At 47.9% G+C, this 22,785-nt stretch overlaps 1 long non-coding RNA gene across 1 annotated transcript in view; it reads left to right on the forward strand.

Annotated features, from left to right (window-relative positions):
* The first annotated feature begins 1,510 nt into the window (after positions 1-1,510).
* Positions 1,511-22,785, forward strand: part of LOC109286499 (uncharacterized) — a 41,345-nt gene continuing 20,070 nt past the window's right edge. The window contains exons 1-2 of the long non-coding RNA XR_002094567.2: positions 1,511-2,072; positions 5,110-5,267. This is a non-coding gene — a long non-coding RNA (uncharacterized LOC109286499). The remainder of the gene's footprint in view (positions 2,073-5,109; positions 5,268-22,785) is intronic.

Below are 22,785 nucleotides of genomic sequence, written 5' to 3' on the forward strand. Positions count from 1 at the left end.
AACAGCACTGCTAAGGAGTGACTGCCCACATCCACATGGAACAGATCTCTTTGCTCTATAAGAGGAGTGTGCCCCTGTCCTCATTTCCTTAAATCTTGCTTCCCTGAGACAGTTGAGCAGTGCCAATATTTTTGCTAGATATCCCTCATAGGCATGAAGCAGGATTTCAGTGCATACAGAATACTTGAACATTAGGGCTGTGCGAAGCTTCAGTTGCTGATTCAATTCAGAGGAGATTCCACCCGATTTGGCAGCTGAACCTCTGAATCCAAATCTAATCAAGAGACCAATAAAATGGTCCAAATTGATTTGAAGCCTCCAAATCAATTTGGAGAAGATTCAGAGATTCAGAGATTTGGGCAGTCCCTGCTTGCTGCCCCAGGGAGCTGGACCCGGGCTCTGTGCTGGTAAGTGGGGGGGTAGGGCAGGGAAGGGGGGGGACCATGGGGGGACCCCCAGGAGGCCCCATCCCCTGCCTGCTACTGCAGCCCCCTAGAGTGCTCCCCAACACCCATCAACTCTCCCAGCCCTGTCAATGGCTGCTCTGCCCGGCCCCAGTGTCCCGGCACTTTAAAAAAAAAAAAGCCCTGCACTCACCAGCATGCTGCTGTTGGGGCCTCTGGAGAGACAGAGCCCCCCCTCCCATGCAGCACAGGGCAGTGCGGGGTGGGGGGAGGGTGGGCAGCAGGGATCACCCACGTCAGATCTGGCTGAATCGATTCGGGACGGTGAGTCGAATCACCAAATCAAATCACTGTCCCCCGAATTGGCCAAATCCAAATCCGAAGCAAATACTAGCCACTTTGTATAGACCTACTGAACTTGTTCATCTTAATAGATACTGTTTTAATAAACAGGAGACATGAGTCATGCCCCAACAGAAAGCATAGATGACCCTTACTTCTGTTGTTCTCACTGATTCAGCAGTGACAAAATGATAGTATATCCAGAACATTATTATGAGGAGCTTGGCCAAAGACTGACTTGTACAACTGCTTCCTGAATCGAGTTCTAGATTCCAGTAATAATTGTAGTGGTTGCATTTTCCTCCCTAGTATTGCTGACCTTCTAGTCTGTCATCCAGTTTCTTTACCTACAGTCTTGTATGTTGAAGAGAAAATGTGCATAAACCAAAACAACAATGCCAGGCATGGAAGGAGATAATCTGTTGTTTACTTGGATTTCTGCTGGGAAGGACTGATTTGCTGTATTTGTGCATTTCAGCTTTCAGAAAAAAAGACATCATATTGAGACATTTATCAAGAAAATCTGGTAACAACAAACTTTCAACAAAATTACAGAGCATCTCTTTTTGTTTGTTTTGCCCTGTTTTGCTTTTCTTCTTTCATTTCAAATTTTCCTTTTAGAAAGCTCTGTTAATCTTTATTTTAGCAGTTTTAGCAGTTTGGGGGGAGATTGTAAAAGACACCAACACCAAAAATCGCTGGGCATTGAGCACCCAATTCCTTTCCATTTCTGCAAAATCCCTCCCCCCACCCCTTTTGCTTTTTGTTTCTCCTCAGGATGCTTTCTTTCAACAGTATTTTTAACCAAAATGTTTTTAAATGTCCTGGTTTACTCCACTCCTCCTGACTCAGCCATTCTGTTAATTATGTTTTCTCTTGGAGGTATTTTTTCTCCTTTGATTATTGGATTTCTTATGTGTTGCCCCCTTCTTTCCCAATCTGATTTTGCCTCCTGTATTTTCACTTATGCTCTTTTAAGTCCATTAATTTCCTTTCTTCTGTATCCTGGTTTTGTATCTTGCAAAAAATGTCAGAGGTGCCTCTCGTACTCCCTTTTTCTTTCTCTCTCTCTACTCCCCTTCCCCATTCCTCAGTTCTGTTTTCCTTTGCCCCTACAGATGATACTTTCCTCCAGTGATGCTTTCCCAATGCCACTGGGCCCAGCCCTCTTTCCTTCCACAGTGACTCTGCTCTCTCTTCTGTCACACTCTGTAAACAGCATGACACAAGCACTACACATGGAGTTACAGAGCAGAGCTGGGAGGCAAAGCAGCAAGACAAGATGGCCTGGACTGCCAGCACAGGCAGAACGCCACCAGGAATACAGTAAGGGCTGAGGTCCAAGGGGTGTGTTGGTGAACAGTAAGGTCTGTCCCACTTAAATGAGAAGTTCCCCATGTTTACACATTTTGTTCATATAAAAAAAAAATCACTCTTGGGCCATGTCAGGATTTATGACAAAATTATATAATGGAAGGGACTCCCATAGTTTTTTGGTAGCCAAGAAAAGTAAAGCAGTTTCCTGCTAGGAAAACAAACAAACAAACAAGCAAACCAACCACTGTTGAGGTTAAAGGTTACCAAGGCTTATACCTCCTTGTCTGTATTCAAAGCGTAGATGGAGGTCCTTCTAGCCAGTGATGCACAGATGTGGAACTTAATCCCCACCATTAATCCATCCCTCCAAAATGAAGCAATTGAAGGGCAATGGTCAGATCCTTAGCTGATGTTAACTTTACCAGTTGATACCACTTAGGTGCGTCTACACAAGATGCTTTACAGCACAGTACACTAACTACTGCACAGTAAAGCATCACGAGGTAACCATGAGCAGGAACTACCGCGCAGTAGATTAGTCTGCTGCATGGTTTTCTGCTTCCTGTAAATACAGGTAGTAGATTTATCACATAGTACCTACTGTGCAGTAGTGCATAGTTAGATACCTGACAGGGAACAAATTGCTCCAGGCCAGCCTGGACAACGGGGAGGGAAGACAATCCCTGGGAGCTTCCTGCTGCTGCGGCCAGCTCCAATCATGGATCCCAGGCCAAGAAAATGTCCCCCTGCCCTGGCAGCAGGAAGCTCCCAGCCCTGGTTCTATGATTGCAGAGCTGGGGTCAGGAGCGGCCTGCTGCTAGGGCAGAGGGACATTGTCCAAGCCTGGGCTCTACAATCAGAGCCTGCTCCGGCAGCAGGCAGCTTCCAAGGGCTGGAAGCAATGTCCCAGACCCCACTCTGATCATGGAGCTGGGGCGGAGAGCTACCTGCATGAGGAGAGTTCCTGCTCCCAAGAGGCAGCATGTATATATGTGCTTCCAGGTAGGCTTACTGCACAGTATTTTTACTGAACAGTAAGCCTACTTCGAATTAACAGCATGTGTAGATATGCAAACTAAGAATCAGGCCTCACAGTTTTAATTGGCTTATGAAAAAATAGATGAATAGATGTGCCTTTGCACACCCATGTCAGTGAAAACATTTACTGAAATCATGCATGAAAAGAGGTTTTTAGATATTTAAATACCAATTTGGGTGCAACATAGCAGAAGATGCTCCTGCAAAGATTGGTAAGAAAATATACATGATGTCTATGTGTGTGTGGACCCACTGAACATTTGGCTCAGAGAGTTCAGACAGAATATGTGAGAATATTAAATAAAGAGCAGGAAGAAGGCTGCTCATCATACTTTCATATTGTGCCTGTCAAAAGAAATGTCCTGCAAACCCTGATAGGAAAAGTCAAACAGCATCCACAACTTCATAATAAGCTTTTGCTAATTTTACAGATTCTGAAAGAGTAGTTTTTTAGGTCTCTGTACATATAACAAAAAGACATAAGACAGTGATTCTTGACCAGGATGCTATGGCACCAGGGAGTGCAATGAGATCCTTTTAAGGATGCCATGGGGTAGAAAACACCTCCATATGATTCACAAGATAAACCAAAGATTTGAAATAGGAATCCATAGTATCAAAAACATTCTGACTTGCTGTGCTCTTTCTGGGCATGTCTACCAGGCAATTAATTCAAAGCAATAAATTCCAGTGCAAATTGCCCTGGAGTTTGTTGCTCTTGGGCTTGCCATTTGAACATGAGCCTCAGACCACATCATGTTGAGCCAGGACAGAGCAGCTCTGGCTGGCAGGGGCGTCCAGGGGTCAGTCTGCCAGCTGGGGCTGCTCCGACCTGGCTCAACGGGCTCTGGAGGGGCTGGTTGGGGCACAAAGGTGCTTCAGTGTGGGGCTAGCCAGTAGGCATCCCCCACTCTGAAGCACCCTCATGCCCCAGCCAGCCCCATCAGTGTCTACATGTGCATTGCTTCACAACAAATAAGTACTAGTATATTTACAGGTACTATCCTATGGCAGAGCTTATTAGTTTATTGCAGCCTAATAGAATTGCACATCTAGACACTGGGTGTGTCTACATGAGATGTTACATCATTGTAGCAACAGGTTACAGCGCCATAGCTCATCACTACAGTGATGTAGCAGCAGGCACAAACCGTGATGCTGATGCTATGCCACTGTAGCAATGAGCTACGCTGCTGTAGCTCGTCACTACAGCAACATAGCATCTAAACATAACCATGCACTACCAGGACTACACAGTGCTGGTGGGTACTGCACAGTCATTTAGTACTTGCTAAGGAAAGTATTAAATAATTGTGCAGTACCAAATGTGCAGTCAGGGGTACATGTAGACGTACCCATTGAGACTTTACTGTAGAGCTAATAAGGCAGCTCCATAGTAAACATCTCATGTAGACTTGCCCTCTGAGTTCTTTGGAATAGCAGACTACTCTTATTTTTCCATGGTCAAAAATACAAGTGAACACTAAAACTTGTCATTTTATGAGTGGTGCCTTGAGTCTAATGAGGAGTCCCTTGATTCTAAAAAAGTTGAGATCCTTGACCATAACTAGTAGACTGTATAATCTTTGGGACAGAGACATTTCTGTTCTGAGTTTGTACAGCAATTTAGCACAGTAGAGTCCTCATACTTTTGAGCTCCAGGCTCCACTTCAAAAGTAAACAATAATAATATTTTTTTATTCCAAGGCATTTGTCAAGAGCAGGGAATAAGTTTTCATAGATTCATGCCCAAGATTTGGAAACTGGAGGAACTGAAATTATATTCCATCTTGGCAGCCATAAATAAAGCTTGGTCCATTCTCTATATTTTACTATAGTCTGGGTTGAGTATTAATGAAGGCTCATAGCATAATTTCCAGATATGGGAAATGCTAGAAAAATACATAACTACATTAAATGTGGAGGTTATCTTTTTTATTCTTTTCATTCGGTTACCAACTCAGTACTTAACTAAAAATGTTATCATGTTTTCTGACTCCCCTTCCAGTGAAACTTAGCGCATTTCTGACTGACAGAATACATATTCCAAACCAAAAGCACAGATGACAAAGCAGACTTGGCTGCAGTAGCTACCTGGAAATTCAGGGGCAGTTGTCTTTCTTATCACTTCATCTGTCGCAAGTCAGCTGTAAACCAGAGTCACCGGTGAGTAATGTGGCTGTGCAGAACTCATGCTGATAAAACCTTTACGCCATCACCCCTTACTATGTATCTCTCTTTCTGCTCAGTAAGATATTCTAGGCCAATCTTCACTTCATTCAGTTTAAAGTCACAGCAATGTCCTATCTCAGTGCTTCTCCTTTCCCCTTCCCCCCAAAAAGATTATTATTTTTTGCCTGATATCTTGATTATATTCTCTGCATTGTACAGTCCCTTTGCACCAATGAAAAGAAACAGTAGACCTAGATGAACTGGCTAGCTGAGAATTCCTCTGATATGAAGGAAGCTGTAGTAATAAGTCCCTATGTCAGCCCTTAGGATACTCCAAGTCTTATGTTATAGACTAGAACTGACCTCAATGTCAGAGAGTCACAAAGATGACAAAAGCATTGTTGAGCTCACCTCCTTAGCTAGGTTATGTGTCTCAGCTGCAGCTGAGGCTCTAGCCCATTTTTGATATTTTGGTAACACTGTCACAACCATTTTTCCTCTAGCCATAATAAAATGGTCTGCAAATTGTCCTATTCTCTGGCTCTCCTTCATACAGGGTGTGTCTACATATGCATTTGATCTAAGCTAGGTTTACTCGGGTGTAAGCTACTCTGGTGTAAACCATTTCAGGCAGGTGTCTACACATGCAGGAATTAGGGAGAAGCTGTGCTGCTCTCAGGCCTAAACTTCCTGCAGCCCTGCAATGGTCCCTTGCTGGCACTGGAGGGAGCTCCAGCTGCAGCTGCCAGCACCCAGCACCCACCTTTAAAAGACAGCCCCACTCATTGCTCCCTGGACAGCCACTTCCCTGCCCAGGAGCAGCATGCACAGTGCAGGGACATCACGTGGCAGATCTTCCCTTGACCACTCTGCCTTCCTGTGCTATGGCTGCCCTGGCCCCTGCCCCTGGCAATGATGACCAGTGATCCTGGTTTTCTCTGATTAAAAACTGCAAAATCTCTGATTAAAAACCCAAAATCTCTGATTAAAATTAAAGGCCCCCCACAGCCGCCCCCATCCCCCACTGCTGGTGCCCCTCACTCCTCCCGACAGCCTCCTCAGCCCTCCTGATGCCCACAACAGCTCCCCAGCCCCACACACACAGGCACAGACATGCAGGCACAGACACACACGTATGCACAGACACTGTCATACATCCCAGCAGGTATGTGGTGGGGGGAAGGGGCGGGGCAGGGCAGGGGAAAGGGAAGGTGCTGGGGGGGCCAGATCAAGAAGCAAGGGGACCATGCCCTTGTGCCTGCTTCCAGGAGCAGGGCCAAGAGGTAAGGGCAGGGGTTCCCCTCTGTGGGCTGCACACACACCGGCCAGCCTGATGAGAGGGCTCGCACATGACAGCTGCCACTGCAACTATACCGCTGCACCCCGTGCTACCCTCCTGCGGCCAGCCACACAGCTTTGTGGGGTGCAGCACTAGTGGTGCCATGATGGCCACCGTGTGCGGGCTGGACATGTGCCAGCCCGCCAGCAGGGGAGGGAGTGGGGGGGGCTCACATGCAGCAGTTGCCACTGCACCACTGCTTGAGCCCTGTGGCCAGCTGCATGGCTCCATGGTAGTGTGGGGTGGTGGCTGTGGTGGCTGCATGATGGCCAAGGGGTGGGGGGGCTTGCATGTGGCAGCCACCACCGCTGCTGCTTGCCTGTGGAGCTAAGCCTACGCAGAGGTGGCATAAGCCCCACCATCCACTGGCACGGCTTCTTGACATGCGGCAGCAGTGATGTGAGGCGGTGGCAGCTGCCATGTGCAAAAGCTCCCCACCCCCATCGGCTAGCTGGGCAGCACTCGGCTGCCACCACTAACATCCCACGCCACTGCTACCACTTGTCTAAGGAGCCATGCCCACAGACAGGGGGGCTTGCATGTGGCGGCCACAGCCGCCACCACACCACTGTTGCCACCCTTTGGTCGGCTGCACAGCTCTGCGGGCATGGCTCCCCAGCCAAACAGCAGCGGTGGTGGCCACCACATGTGAGCTCCCCCCACCCCCCAGCTGGCACGCAGCTGCCACAGCCACCACCCCTCACTGCTATTCAGCCATGCCCAGGGAGCTGTGTGGCTGGCTGTGGAGCGGCAGTGACCACTGCATATAAGCCACCCCTGCCCACCCACCAGCCAGGCAATGTGTGCAGTCCACATGCAGTAGCCACCACTGCATCACCACTGCCACACCCCACACTGCTTGCCCACCACCACAGCCCACAGAGGGGCACCCCTTCCTTCACCCCCGAGCCCTGCTCCATGGAGCAGGCTGAGATGGGGAGGCAGGGAGGTGTTGTGATGTGCTGCCTGGGGCCAGCAGCACCCAGCACTCCTCCCACTCCCAGCCACCTTCCCTCCCCCGCCTTGCCCCACAACCCCCAGGTCCTATTTACCTCCAGGCTCCAGGGGCAAAGGGCAAGCCTTGGCTGACTCAGAGGCTCTGGCCCCGCCCTTTCCCCTCCCCCCCCACCCCCTCTGGGCAGGGCTGGGGGTTTCTTGCCCTTTCTGCAGTCAGCTGTTGCAGGCTGGAACTGTTCCAGCCTGCAAGTGCTCTTTGCAAAAGCAGAGAAATCCGTGGATTTCTCTGCTAAAAGGGGAAATTGTGTTTTCTCTGATAAAAGCAGGGAATCAGGGGTTTTCTCTGTTTTCCCATGGGAAATGGAAAACCTGGATCCCTGGTGATGACCTGTGTCCCGGACTCCTGCTGGCCTCTGTGCTGGCTCTGCTGGCCCTCTGCACCAACTGCCACCTGTCCTATGGCTGTCTGGGCCCACCTGGCTCTCCCCCACACAGTGACTGCCTGCCTGACCGTAGTGTGCTGTTCTGGAGCCACCACTGCCACCACCGTGCAGCTTTTCCCAGCAGGGATGGTGATGAGGGGCATCTAGACACCATTGCCAGGGCCACCGTTGCCATCCTGGGCCTCCAGCCCCACCACCTCTGGCCTTGCCAGGCCAGCTAGGACTGGTGGTGACACGTCCAGCTCACCTGGGATGATGAACAGTGGCTGGAGGGCTTCTGCATGACCCAGGCCACCTTCTGGGACTTGATGGAGCAACTCTAGACCCACTTAGAGAAGCAGGACACTGTCACGCATCCACCTCTCCCCATAGACAGCCACCTGGCCATTGCCCTGCTCAAGCTTGCCACAACTGCCAGCCTGCAGTATGTCAGCCACCTGTTTGGTGTGGGCAAGGCCACCACTGGGGAGGCTGTCCTGGAAGTATGCAGCACCCTCCAGGACATACTGGCAGACACCATGCTTCATGTGCATGACCCCTGGCAGTGGTGGCAGGGTTCCGTGCCCTGGGATCCCCCCAGTGCATTGAAGCCCTGGACAGGACCCACATGCCCGTCACCTGCCCACCCCATGGGGACTGGCCCTACTACAGCCACAGGGGCTTTCATTCAGTGGTGCTCCAGTCCATTGTGGATAACCACAGGGCCTTCACGCACATAAGCATCGGCTGGGTGGGCAATGCCCACAGCACCTTCATGTTTCAGAGCTCCAGCCTGCTGGGCCTGGTGGAGAGCACCCACTTCATGACTGGAGTGCCAGACCTGCAGCTGGGTGCCATGGCCATCCTGCCCCTCCTCATCAGGGACCCCACCTACCTGCTCCTGCCCTGGCTCATGTGGCCCTACATCAGCCACCTGGACCCCCACCAGGCCCACTGCCTGTGTCAGACCCATGACCTGGTGGAGTGTGCCTTCAGGCTTCTTAATGGCTGCTGGCACACCCTCACTGCCCACCTCAAGTTCACCAAAGACAACCTCCCTTGGGTCATTTTCACAGCTTGCGTGCTGCATAACATCTGTGAGGCCTGTGGGGAGCTCTTCCATGAGGCATGGCATGCAGAGGATGCCTGGTAGTGGGAATATTACCTGCTGCGGCTGCAGTGGCCCTCCCCATTGAGACTCCAGAAAAGCTATGCACACTGCAACTGTATTGAAATGTAAGTTGGTGGAGAAGGTGGCTCTTCATTCATTTTGAAGCCCTTCTCCCTTAACAGCCTGTTACGCCAGTGCTGTGTAACATGCATTGACTGGATACTCATTTCTGGATATGGCTGGCTATGATTCAGAAAGACCTAAAGCGTTGGCACCTGCCTGGATGAAGGACTATATTTTGTTCTGCAGGATACTCTCACAACTATGATGAGTGGACCTGTTTGGTGATGAGACATTTTCCTTATCTCTGGAAAAGCATACCCACCCTTGTTCTGACAGATCCCCATTTCCTGAAATTGGGACATTCGTCTACATCCTCAGGTGGGCTGAGGGATGCTGAATAGTCAGAAAAAGATTTTTTTTTTGTCTTGTGGTTTGGCTTACATGACTTGCTTGGAGTTGGTCGTACTTAGACTTAGTTTGTTTTCTTATGGCCTTAGAAATCTTCTCCATTTGAGACTGAAAAAAACCTGCATATGACTTAATGAAAGCTTTGCCCAATTATTCTCCCCCTTCACACTTGAACTTTTCTTCAATATTCCATTTGATACTCACCCTGCTCCTTTCTGTAACAAGCGACTTGCACACAAGAAGTGGAAATATTGAAGTCTTACTGTTCAAATATAAAATAAGATGCTACAGTGACTGCTTCACTGAAATCCTTCAAAAAAAAATCAGACTGGCCACAATTAAGGGCTAAAATAGAGTGCACAGTTAATATCTCAGTGATTTGTCAACATTGTGATGCCATAAGCACCAATCATGAAACTGGAGCTTACTAGAAAAAAACACTGAAACTGCTGTTTAAATCCAGCTTAAGGTTCTAAATTAAATGAGTCCCTTAACCTCTCCAAGTAAGAGTGATCTCCCCAGGTTGGAGCTGAGGTCATTGGCAGGTCATTGTGAGGCTGCTTGTACTCGGTTGCCTTCATCGCACTCATTGAATGTCATAAACAAAAGAATTAAGGTCCAAATCCTGGCAGTATGCCAGGTAGCCAGCAGCATGTGGGCAGCCACATGCTCCCCAATATGCAGCCAGACGTGTCCAGTGGAACAGAAAGCCTGAGTCATCAGACAGGGTAAACAGGCATCAGTGCATGTGCTGCTCACTTTTGCTCTCTTGTGGGATGATGTGCTCAGTGCCAGCAGACATGTCTGATGCTTACAGAAAGGAGTGTCATGAGGACCTGATGGACTTGGAGCCAGACATGCCATTTGAACCCTGTTCTTGCATCCACGGTCCACTTCTCAGAGCATAACAGTGCACATCAAGTGTCACACTCTTGTGTGGGATCCCACTTTTGTAGCCACACAGTGCAGGTTGAATACTGTTTTTTGCCTCATTCCCTCTTTTTGACTTTCCTTATCCACTAGCACAGGCACCAGTAGGATTTTTTAACGTCAAGCATCCCACTCAATTATCCTGAGCAGTTACAATTGCTCACTTCAAATTTCACAGTAAAATATAAGTAAAGTACCTGGTCACAGTCTTGGCATTAGCCTTGCAGTTGTTATGAATTTATGTTATATTTATCTGCCCCCCTTCCCACAGTGTGGAGGTTACAATATTTGAGATTATCATCTGTCAGATGAAAGAACTCACTGGACTATTATGAGAGTTGCTTTTCTATTGGGCAGAGAAATAGTATGTATGTGCCAGCGGGGGCCAGTTAATGGTCTACTCAACTACCACAACCTGTAGTGGTCCCTTGGATTCTACAGGGGCCAAAGAACATTAAAAGCCAAAGGAATTCCATTCATCTCAGTAAAGATCCCCTAAAAAATAATCACCTTATTTACCCACTGAAATTGTATTTAAATACCTTTGTAGCTTCTTAAATTTTAGCTCAGGAATCTGAGCTTTGGCATAGAAGAATCTGAAAGGAATATTACTGAGACAAAATACCTGTCTTTCATCCAAGACTAAATTGACAAGCATTAATTTAGTTGTCTAAACTCAGAGCTTTCAGGGTTTCAGACTGCATAAATGTCAAAAGACTTAAAGATGCCGTGGTAAGGTTCAAAGGTAGGCTACAATGTAGGCAAATAGACAGTTGAACTTCAATTATCCCAACCCTGATAACTCTCCGTTATCTGAAAGTTGACTATGGTCTCTCTCTCCAACCTCAAGACTTAATTTCAATTTGTAAAGATCCCTGAGAAATCTGACTGTGTTGAATTCCAAAAAATCTTTGTCCTGTGAACTCTGAGAGCTTTTCTCCTGCTCAGTTAATAATATCTGTCAGAACACAGAACCAACAGCCTTTTTTAATGGATCCCTTGATTATTCCAATGAACTTCATGTTACCTGTTACATTTGAGTGAAGTTATTAAAATAAATAACTCATCAGTTTCATCTTCATCTTCTCCTGCTACCCTCTGTGCCTCCTTGGATGTCCATCATGTATACACTGCATACAGAAAAAATATTTTAATAATATCTTCAAAGGGAATTCCGTTATTCTACAGAGGGATATTTATATCTAAGGGTGTTGTTTCTTTTAACTAATGGCCAGCCTATAGAGCAGATTTAACCATTTCTCTGATTTCACCATCTGGTGGTTGCGATCAGTGAGTAAAACCAGCCCTTCTGGTTCTTTTTTTAACTTCAGCTGATGTCCCTGTTCAACTGCAGGGCATAATTTGTCCCCCATTCTGTACATCTGATGTATTAAGACTGTTAATTAATCAAATCAGGATCCTTGGGAGCACCTAGCTGTGTATTTTACTGAATCTGGACCCAAATGTTTTCTAGTTTGCTCCAAATATTTTTGAACTATTTGACATGATTATTTGACATCAAACAGAGCAGCCAGTATTTGCAGGACCTTTACGCATTACAGAATTAGGATCCTCAAATGACTTATAATGATTTAGAAAGGCAATAGTGCCCGATAACATCAAACCAAAGTGACTGGTAGTAGTGTGCTGGGTGCCTCGTCCCTCTCCCACCCCATACTTGCATTTCTCACCTCCTATCATCTCCCAGTCCAAGTCCTCCCCCTTCACATCTTCCTCCATTGCTTTGTAACACTCTCTTTTGCCACTTGTCCATGGCAAATAAGAAGTACAGGTAATACTTTTCCTTAGAAATCATAGAAATGATAGAAAATTAGGGTTTTAAGGGACATCAGAAGATCATCTAGTCCAAATCCCTGCTCAAAGCAGGACCATCAAGAAATAATGGTCACAAGCTAGCAGAGAGCAGATTTAGACTAGACATTAGGAAGAACTTCTTCACAGTTAGAGTGGCCAAGGTCTGGAATGGGCTCCCAAGGGAGGTGGTGCTCTCCCCTACCCTGGGGGTCTTCAAGAGGAGGTTAGATAAGCATCTAGCTGGGGTCATCTGAACCCAGCACTCTTTCCTGCCTATACAGGGGGTCGGACTGGATGATCTATTGAGATCCCTTCTGACCCTAGCATCTATGAATCTATGAATCTCCAGCTAGATCATCCCAGTCAAAACTTGGGAACCTCCAAACTTGAAAACCTCCAAGGATGGAGTTTCCACCACCTCTCTGGGTAACCTGTTCCAGTGTTTTACTACACTCCTAGTGAAAAAAATCTTCCTAATATCTAACCTAAACTTCCCTTGCTGTAACTTAAGACCATTGCTCCTTGTTCTGTCATCTGCCACCACTGAGAACAGTCTAGCTCCATCCACTTTTGAACCCTGCTTCAGGTAGTTGAAGGCTGCTATTTAATCCCCTCTCAGTCTTCAGTTCTCTAGACTAAATAAGCCCAGTTCCCTCATCCTCTCCTCTGTAGGCAGAGGGAAAACAAATTATTTGGTGGGGCTGAGCATGTGCCCCCACCCGCCCCGCAGGTAAGTCTGTGGGAAAGGGGAAAGGGCTGGGGGGGAAGATTGAGGCCTCTGTGGTGAGGGAGGGAGTGGGGCACAGGCAGGAGCAGGGGCTAGGGTGAGTGAGGCCTCAGCCAGGCCAGGTGGTGGGACAATTGGAGCCCAGGCAGCTCCTCCAGGGGTGCAGGGGGGCTCCCACTGCTCCATGCACCCTGGCAGAGGCCCAAGGGGCACATGCCCCCTACCCCCATCTGTGCACGGGACAGAGGCGGCTGCTGCTGCAGGCTGGGCTTTGCTTCCTGCTGCAGCTGCCTTGATGGCTGCATGACGCCATATGTGTCCTGGTGCCAGGTGGGCAGGGAGGCATGGCAGAGCCCAGTGGCACCAGGCACGTGATATCACATTGCTCTTGGGGCAACTTCCTCAGGGAGCAAAGCCCAGAGTACACTGGCAGCTGCATTCAGCCCATGCACAGATCAAGGCAGGGCACATGTCCCCCAGGCCTCTGCCAGGGTATGCGCAGTGGCAGGAACTCCCCCCCCCCCCCACACCCTTAGACAAGTCACCCGGGTTCCAATTGTCCCACTATCCAGCCCTGCCAGGGCCCCACTCACCCCAGCCCCTGCTCCTGCCTGTTCCCCACTCCCTCCCTCACTGCAGAGGCCTTGATCTACCTACTCTCCCCAGCCCCTTCCCTTTCACAGAATAAATTGATACTTGCCTGCTGTGTTGGGCAGTCATAGATTTCATACATTTCATAGATTTCATAAACATAAGGGGCTGGAAGGGACCTCAAGAGATCATCGGGTCCAGCCACCCCCACCCCCAACCATAGGCGGGAAGTCAGCTGGGATCAAGTGACCCTAGCAAGAAATAAATCTAGCTGTTTTCTGAGGAAATTCAGAGTAGGTGCTTGCACCACCTCAGTGGGGAGTTTCTTCCAGACCCTGGACACATGCACGATAAATATTTTTTTTCCAATATCCAGTCTAAATCAGCCTTCCTGAAGTTAATGGCCGTTAGACCTTGTTATCCTTTGGGGAGCTCTTGTAAACAGATGTTCTCCCAGGTCCCGATGTACCCCTCTTATGAAAGTTGTAGGCTGCCACCAAGTCCCCACTGAGCCTTCTCTTCTCCAGACTGAAAAGTCCCAAGTCCCTCAGGCTCTCCTCATATGGCCTTCCCTCCAGGCCTTGGATCATACAAGTGGTTCTCCTCTGGACTCTCTCAAGCTTCTCCACATCCTTCCTGAAGTGGGGATGGGGGGGCAATACTGGATGCATTACTCCAGCTGCAGCCTCACCAGGGCCAAGTAAAGCAGGAGGATGACTTCCCTGGTTTTGCTTGAGATGCATCGGTGGATGCACGCCAGAGTTTGGTTAACTTTGCCCACCATCACATCACATTGGTGGTTCATATTCATCTTATGGTCAATCAAGACCCTCAAGTCCTTTTCAGTCATGGTGCTAGCAAATGTAGCACTGCCGAGCCTGTAAGTATGCTGAGGGTTCTTCCTACTGAGGTGCAGCACCTTGCACTTCTCTCTATTAAAGGCCATCTGGTTTTGGTCAGTGTCCCAGGGGTACAGTCACAGGGGAGCAAGAAACACCCCCCTCAGGGGGACCCAGGATGGAGGCTACACAGCCATGGAAGAAAGAAACTGAAATCAAGAATTACCTGATCTAGGAATCCAAATACAGGATGAACGCCACCGAAGAGAGAAGCCTGCACAGTTCATCAGCCCTGCTTATCTACAGCTGGGATCAGCAGGTGATGTCACAAGCAGTCGCCAGCCGGCAGGAATAAAAGTGGACACCAGACAGCAAGACGAGAGAGCAGGAGAAGCAGCAGAGGCTGCAGGAGCTCCCCACGCTGGCGGCAGGCAGCATCAACGTGCGGAGGAAGACCATGCCTGGGGAGAAAGCCCTCAGGTGGCAACAATTATAACTCACCTCCATGCTGGTCACCGGCAGCACCGGCGTGCAGGAGAAGATTCCGCTCCAGGAAGAGTAGCAGAGCTGCAGGGGATGACAGAGGCTCTCTCCACCAGAAACCCTCAATCCCAGAGCACTGGAGAGGAGCTGACCAGAAGAGGGATAGAAGGAAGCCCTCAGGGAAAAACTGAGAGTGGAACAGCATCAAGGGACACCAACAGACACAGGCTTTGAGGCAGGGTGGGAGTAAAGACAGCTAGCCTGATCTCCTCTTTTGATTTGCCCACCTCCTTTCTTCCTGTTACTTTTCCTTCTCACCTGTGCATATCCTTTAATGTTTTTCCAATTCCTTTTGTTTTCTGTTTTATTGGTGCATTTATAGTGAGGGAATCAGGGTATCACCCTGATACCCCAGCTGACCTGAGGATTAACAAGTAGCCAATATGCAGCAGGAGAAGCATCCTTGAAGAGGTGAACCCACAGTGGACCCATGATCGCAGGAAAGAAAGAAGAGACTAGGATCCAATACCAAAGAGGCACAAGAAGCAAAGACCATCAGGACTGGAGAGCCAACCACATTAAGATCAAATGGCTCATTGGAGGCTGGCATATGGGAGGGGTGTAGGGGAGGTGGAGCCCCAAGAACATCCGTCAGGTGGAGCGTTTGATCTTGAGGGAGCACCAGTGGGGAACCCCACCACTGAAGATACATTCAAAGTCATGGCAGATTAATTCTGGGGTCTTACCCAGGGTGACCAAGGTTCCCTTCAGAGACTGAATGAAGCCTCATCACACCTACCACCAGGCACCCATGCCAAGGCAGTGCAGGAATGGATACTGAAAGTGAGATGGTCACAGTTGGCCCACCTTGAAAGTGTGTCCAAGCTGGCCTGTATCCCCAGCCTGTCCTTCGGTGTGATGTCCCTCCCCCTTAATTTGGTATCGTCTGCGAACTTGGCCAGTTCACATCTGACTCCTAAATTTAGATCATTGCTGAAAATGTTAAAGAGTCCGAGCCCTGAGGGACTCCACTGGTAACACTGCACCATGTTGATTTGCTCCCTTCAACTAGTACTATTTGGGTCCAACCCTGTAGCCAGTTGCCTAGCTATTGCACCATATGATGATCTAGGCCACCATTCCCCAGCTTAACCATGAGGACATCATGGGGAACTAGGTCAAAGGCCTTCTTGAAGTCCAGATAAATGACGTCCACATCATCTCCCTTGTCCAGCACATATGTTACCTGGTCATAGAAGGAGATCAGGTTGGTCAGGCAAGACCTGCCAATCACAAAGCCATGTTGGCTGGCATTCAGAAGCTTGCCTTCCATTAGTCTGGTGTTAATGGATCCCTTGACAATTTTCTCCAGAATTTTTCCAGGGATGGAGGTCAGACTGACTGGTTTATATTTCCCCAGCTCATCCCTCCTCCCTTTCTTGTAGATAGGGACCATGTTGGCTCTTTCCCAGTGATCGGGGACCTTGCCCGAGCACCACGATTTTTCAGCTATCTACACCAGGGGGATGTAATGATGTCTGCCAGCTCTTTCAAGACCCTTGGGTACATTTCATCTGGGCCTGTGGACTTGTGAATGTCCAGTTTCTCAAGGTGTTCCCTCACCTAATCAACATCAATTTTTGGCCTGTCACCCACTCCCAAGTTGGTTTGTGCCATTCCTGGCAGTGTGATCCTCATGGGGAGATGAAAAACCAATGTAAAAAAGTCACTTAGGAAATTGGCTCTTCCTTGGGCATCTGATGTCAGTTGCCTCGTTGGATCTCTCAGGGACCCAATACTGTCCTTGTTCTTTTTCCTACTTCCCACATATCTAAAGAAGGACTTTTTGTTGTCCTTGATCCCTGTAGCAAGCCTAAGTTTGGTTTGTGCCTTGGCTTTTCTCAACCACTCACTACAGGTACGGGCAAGTGCACAATAATTCTCTTTGGTAATGCTTCCTGTTTTCCAGGTGGTGTAGGCTACTCTTTTGAGCTTAATGAGGTCCAACAATTCCTTATTCAGCTATCAGGGCTTCCTTGCTCATTGACAGCATTTCTTGTGAGAAGGGATGGCTTTGCCCTGTGCTTCAAGGATTATGTTTTTGAGTGATCACCATTCCTCATGTACTCCCTTTTTAGAAGGGTATGGCCTCTGATTGCCTGACTGACCAGTTCTCTCAGTTTGCAGACGTTGACCTTCCCAAAGTTAAGGACTTCTGTTTTACTAAGGGGTTTGCCTGCTCTTCGGTGAACTAAGAAGGTGACCAACTCATGGTCGCTGTCACCAAGCTTCCCCTAAATATGCAGATCGCTCACCAGGTCCTCCCCTTTGGCCAGGACAATATCCAGCAATGTCTCTCCCCTCATCAGCCCATAGACCTCCTGGGTTAGGTAGAAGTCATCGATGCACGTGAGAAAGCTATGCGACTTGTCAGATTTGGCCATGTGATCATCCCAAGACAATGATCTAAGGGGGAAGTTGAAGTCTCCCATGATGAACAAGCATCAGAAGCATGCAGCTTCAACCAGTTCCCTAATGAATTCTTGATCTAGGTCTTCCTCATGGTGGGGGGGTCTATAGTAGATTCCTATGAGTAAGTCACCCACCCCATGTTCTCCTCGTATCTTGACCCAGAGGGTCTCAAGGCTCCCTTCCTGGTTTGGAAACTCAATCTGCAGGGAGGCGAACTGATCTTTGACATAGAGAGCAACACCCCCACTCCTCTTCCCCACAAGATCTCTTATATACACAGTGTAATGCTGTACTGTCACCGACCAATCATAGGTGGAGTCCCATCAGGTCTCCATAATTCCTACAAGGTTGTAGTCATTATCACATAGGAGAAGGGCCAGTTCCTCATGCTTGTTTCCCAAGCTCCTGTGTACAGGCAGTTAAGTCTGCCATATGAAGCCCAATGCTTCCCTGAGGGGTTTAGCAGGACCTTTCCTTGGGCTATCTCCCTTGGGCTGCCCAAGTTATTGGTAGTGCAGCTGACATGACCTGGGCTAAAACTGTTAGTAGACCGCCCGTCCCCCAGCGGTCTCAGTTTAAAGCCCTGTCAAGAAGGTCAGCCATTCTGGCTGAGAAGAGCTTCTTCCCTTTCTAGGTGAGGTGGAGGCCATCCCTTCCTAACAGTCCACACTCTCTGAAGTGCGGACTGTGGTCAAGGACTTTGTGGTCAGTCAGTGATCTACATGCCAAGTTGCAATCCTGGCTGTGTGCGTGCCCCCACCTCTGCTGCAGCCGCCTGGAGCCCATGGACAGGCTGCATTGTGGCCCTACATAATTTCAACATCTTTATGAATGATTTGGATGTTGGGGGTGAAAAGCTCACTGTTCAAGTTTGTGGACAACACCAAGTTATGGGGGAGCGTGGTCATGCCAGAAGATAGGTTGCAGATACAGGCGGACTGGAACCAGATGATGTTTAACACCAGGAAGGGTGCCTTGAGACCCTCTCTAAGGTGCTCCATCTGGAGGCAAACAATCTCCAACATACCTACAGGCTCAGTGGCAACAATTTGACTTGCATCATAGCTGAAAGGGACCTATGGGTAGTGATCAACTGTCACATGAACATGAGCCAGCAGTGCAATGCTGTGGCCAGTAAGGCAAACAACATGCTGGCATGCATTAACCATTGCATCTCATGAAAAATTAAGGAAGTGGTCCTCCCACTGTACTCTGCACTGGTGAGACCGCAGCTGGAGTACTGCATCCAGTTGTGGGTGCCACTTCAACCAGGGTGTGGAAAAACTTGAGAGGGTCCAGAGAAGAGACACACGTATGATCAGGGACTTGCAAGACAAGCCATACAAGGAGAGGCTGAAGGACTTGGGCCTCTTCAGCCTACAGAAGGGAAGGCTGAGAAGGGACTTGGTAGTGGTTTACCACTACATCAGGGGTGTGCATCAGGAGTTTGGGGAACAGCTGTTCACCAGGGCACCCCTGGGGAAGACCAGGAGCAACAGAAACAAATTCCTGGAAGTCTGCTTCAGGTTCAATTCCAGGAAAAACTTTCACAGTCCAGGTGTCCAGACTCTGGAGTAAACTCCGTCCACTGGTGGTGCAGTCACCTACTCTGGAAAACTTCAAAAAGAGACTGGACAGTCACCTGGCTGAGGTCAGTTGACCCTAGTTGTCTTTTCCTGCCTAGTGCAGGGGGACTGGGCCCAATGATCTACAAGGCCCCTTCCAGCCTATAACAATCTATGAATCTATGCCCTGCACTTCGAGGGGGCCCATTAGCCCCAGCCTTCCGCTGCCTATGCTGGACTCATAAGTCATGTCCCCCAACCTCCTCGCCATTTTTGTTGCCCTCTGCTGGACTCTCCACATGTCCCTTCTGTAGTGGGAGCCCCAAAACTGAACACATTACTCCAGATGTGGCCTCACCAGTGCCAACTAGAGGGGAATAATCATTTCCCTTGACCTACTGGCAACACACCTACCAATGCAACCCAGTCTGCTATTAGTCTTCTTGGCAACAAGGCCAAACTGCTGGCTCATATTCAGCTTATTGTCCAGTATACACCCCAGGTCCTTTTCTGCAGAGCTGTTACCCAGCCAGCCAGTCCCCAGCCTGTAATGGCACATGGGATTGTTCCATCCTAAGTGCAGGACTTTGCATTTGTCTTTGTTGAACTTCATGAAATCCTTTTGGCCCAATCCTCCAATTTGTCCAGGTCACTCTGAATCCTAACCCTACCCTCCAACTTATCTACTCTTCCCCCCAGTTTGGTGTCATCTGCAAACTTCCTGAGGGTGCACTCTGTGCCATCTTCCAGGTACTTGATGAAGACTTTGAACAAAACTGACCCCAGGAGTGACCCCTGGGGCACTCCACTTGGTACTGGCTGCCAACTAGACATCGAGCCATTGGTTACTACTCTTTGAGCCTGAAGTTCCAGCCAGTTTTCTAGCAGCTTGCAGTCCACTCATCCAGCCCATACTTCTCGTCTTGCCTGTGAGAATGTTGTGGGAAACTGTATCAAAAGCCTTGCTAAAATCAAAATACAGCACATCCATCCATCTCCCTGCATCCACAGAGCCAGTCATCTCATCACAGAAGGCAATCATGTTGGTCAGGCATGATTTTCCCCTGATGAATCCAGGCTGACTGTTCCTAATCACCTTTTTCACCTCCAAGTGCTTAGAAATGGATTCCTTGAGGATCTGTTCCATGATTTTTCCAGGGACTGAGCTGAGGCTGACTAGTCTGTAGTTTCCTGGATCCTACGTTTTCTCTTTTTTAAATATGGGCACCTTTTCCAATCATCCATGACCAGTCCTGATCACCATGAGTTTTCAAAGATGATGACCAATGACTCTGCAGTCATATCAGCCAACTCCCTCAGTACACTTGGGTGCATCCTATCTGGCCTCATGGACTTGTACACGTTCAGCTTTTCAAAATAATCCCTAACCTGTTCTTTTACCACTGAGGGCTGCTCACCTCCTCCCCAAACTGTGCTGTCAGGTCCAATAATTTGGGAACTGACCTTGCCTGTGAAGACTATGGCAAAAAAGGCATTGAGCACTACAGCCTTTTCTGCATCCTGTCACAAGTTTGCCTCCCCCATTCAGTAAGGGACCCACACTTTTCCTGATCCTCCTCTTGCTACCAACATACTTGTAGAAAACCTTCTGGTTATCCTTCATATCCCTTGCTAGCTGGAACTCCAATTGCACTTTGGCCTTCCTGACTTCATCCCTGCATGCCCGAGCAGCGCTCTTATATTCTTCCCTATTTATTTGTCCAATTTTCCACTTCTTGTAAGCTTCCTTTCTGTGATTTAGTTTACTGAAGAGTTCCCTGCTAAGTGAAGGTGGTTTTTCTGCCGCCATACTTGCTAGTTTTCCTGCACATTTGGATGGTTTGTTCCTGCACTCTCAATAAGACTTGTTTAAAGTACAGCCAGCTCTCCTGGACTCCTCTCCTCCGCAAACTGGTTTCCCAGGGGATCCTGCCCATGAGTTCCCTGAGCAAGTGAAAGCCTACTTTCTGAAGTCCAGGGTCCTTACTCTGCTGCTTTCTATCCTTCCTTTCCTCAGAACCCTGAACTCAATCATTTCATGGTCACTGTTGCCCAATCTTTCTCCCAAATTCCCAAAGCTCCTGTTGGATGGTAGGGCACCAACCCGTATTCACATTCTTTGCTATCTCCAGGTATGGGGTTGGCATGAGATGGAGGATTTTTACTTCAGGTCTGAGTCATTTCCCACAGTCAGGTCTCCGTGTGAGTTAGCAAAAACAGGCTTAGCATGATGGTCAGATTGTTCTTCAAAAGAGGAATTGGAAGGCACCTATCTCTGCTATGGTATCTTGTTAAAACAGGTTGATACATGGACCAAATAGAAGAACCAAAAGAATGGTTATTTGGGGGAAAAACAACTCTCTTAAATAGATCCAAAAGAAATAAGTAAAAATGTACAAAGGGAAATTTTCCACTGATGACAAGGGAAGAAATTCTGCATGACATGACTTAAACAAAATATTTTTTTCCTATATTTGATGTGCCAGCAGGATTCTGGAAGGGTTTGTTTTTTTTTTAAAGAAAACAGTGTCCTTTGGTATAAATTTATCACTTTTTATGACAGGACCAGTTTTTAAAACTACCATTTGGGTTATATTCAACACTCAAGATGATTCACTGCAAAATACAATAGGTTTGAGATAGTAGAGAGGGTACTAAGATACATTGATGATATTTCGATCTGGGAAAAAATATCATGACCCATATCTGTGATAAACCTTGGAAAGAACCAGGAGTTGCTGGTCTAAAACTAAACATATGACAATGTAAATTCTGATTAAGAGAGCCTACATATCTGGGAGAAGAGAAACAAGACAAAAAAAGTGGACAGGAAAACTGTAGTGAGGTTGTGGTCATCTGCACCAGCCCTGGCCCAACAGACAGAGGTATACAAAAATTCATTGGCATGTAAACTATGTAGAGAGATTTGTGCCTAATCTAACTATCTGAATGGGCAAACTGAGAGTGCTACTGTGCAAAGATGTCCAGTGGACATAAGATGTAAATGTTAATTAAGAAATTGAGAACAGAAGGAGATAATTATAAAGAGGTCCAAATTCTGAGGTACTATGCCAGTAAGCTCAAAATTAAATTATCCCTGGATGCCTCTAAGGACAATATTGGCTCAGTCCTTTTACATGTTTAGTCAAATAGGAGACCAGAGTCACTGGCACTAACAGAAACTGAAATTTGAATACAAGAATAGTTGCATGATGGCAACTGGTGTCATTCACTGGGGATTTGCAGAGGTGCAGAGGAAAGACATGGCAAAACAAAGACTAAATATAATTTGAGGTTCCCAGAACTGCCATTGCTTCATATGAATGCATGTATCTACAATGAGAAACAATAGTCACAAATGATACTGTTGTCACAAGAATAAACCCTGCAGATTTATGAGGTTAGCACCCAGATTGGATACTTACTACAGAGAGGGCATGTCTACACATGGTCATTTAATGCAGATTAGCCCAATTTAAGCCGCATTAGGGGCACGTGTCTACATGTGCATGCACTTAATGTGCTTACAAATGGTGATTTAAGGCTATGTGAGCCTAAATTTGATACCTGCCCAAAGCAAGTATTAAATTTAAGTGGGATTAGTTAATGCAGATTAACGCATGCATTAGTCCACATTCACATAGGGAATTTAGTCCTGGGTCTGCCTGGTTACTAGGGGGCCAGCCAGAGCCCAGCCCCAGGACTCCTGGCTGGTTATCTCTCCTCCCCTGTGCGTGGGCTGCTCTCTATATAGTTTGTCACTTGTAAGCATTTTTTTTATTGTTGGTGG

Source organism: Alligator mississippiensis, chromosome 1, assembly GCF_030867095.1.
Source record: "Alligator mississippiensis isolate rAllMis1 chromosome 1, rAllMis1, whole genome shotgun sequence".
NCBI lineage: Eukaryota > Metazoa > Chordata > Crocodylia > Alligatoridae > Alligator > Alligator mississippiensis.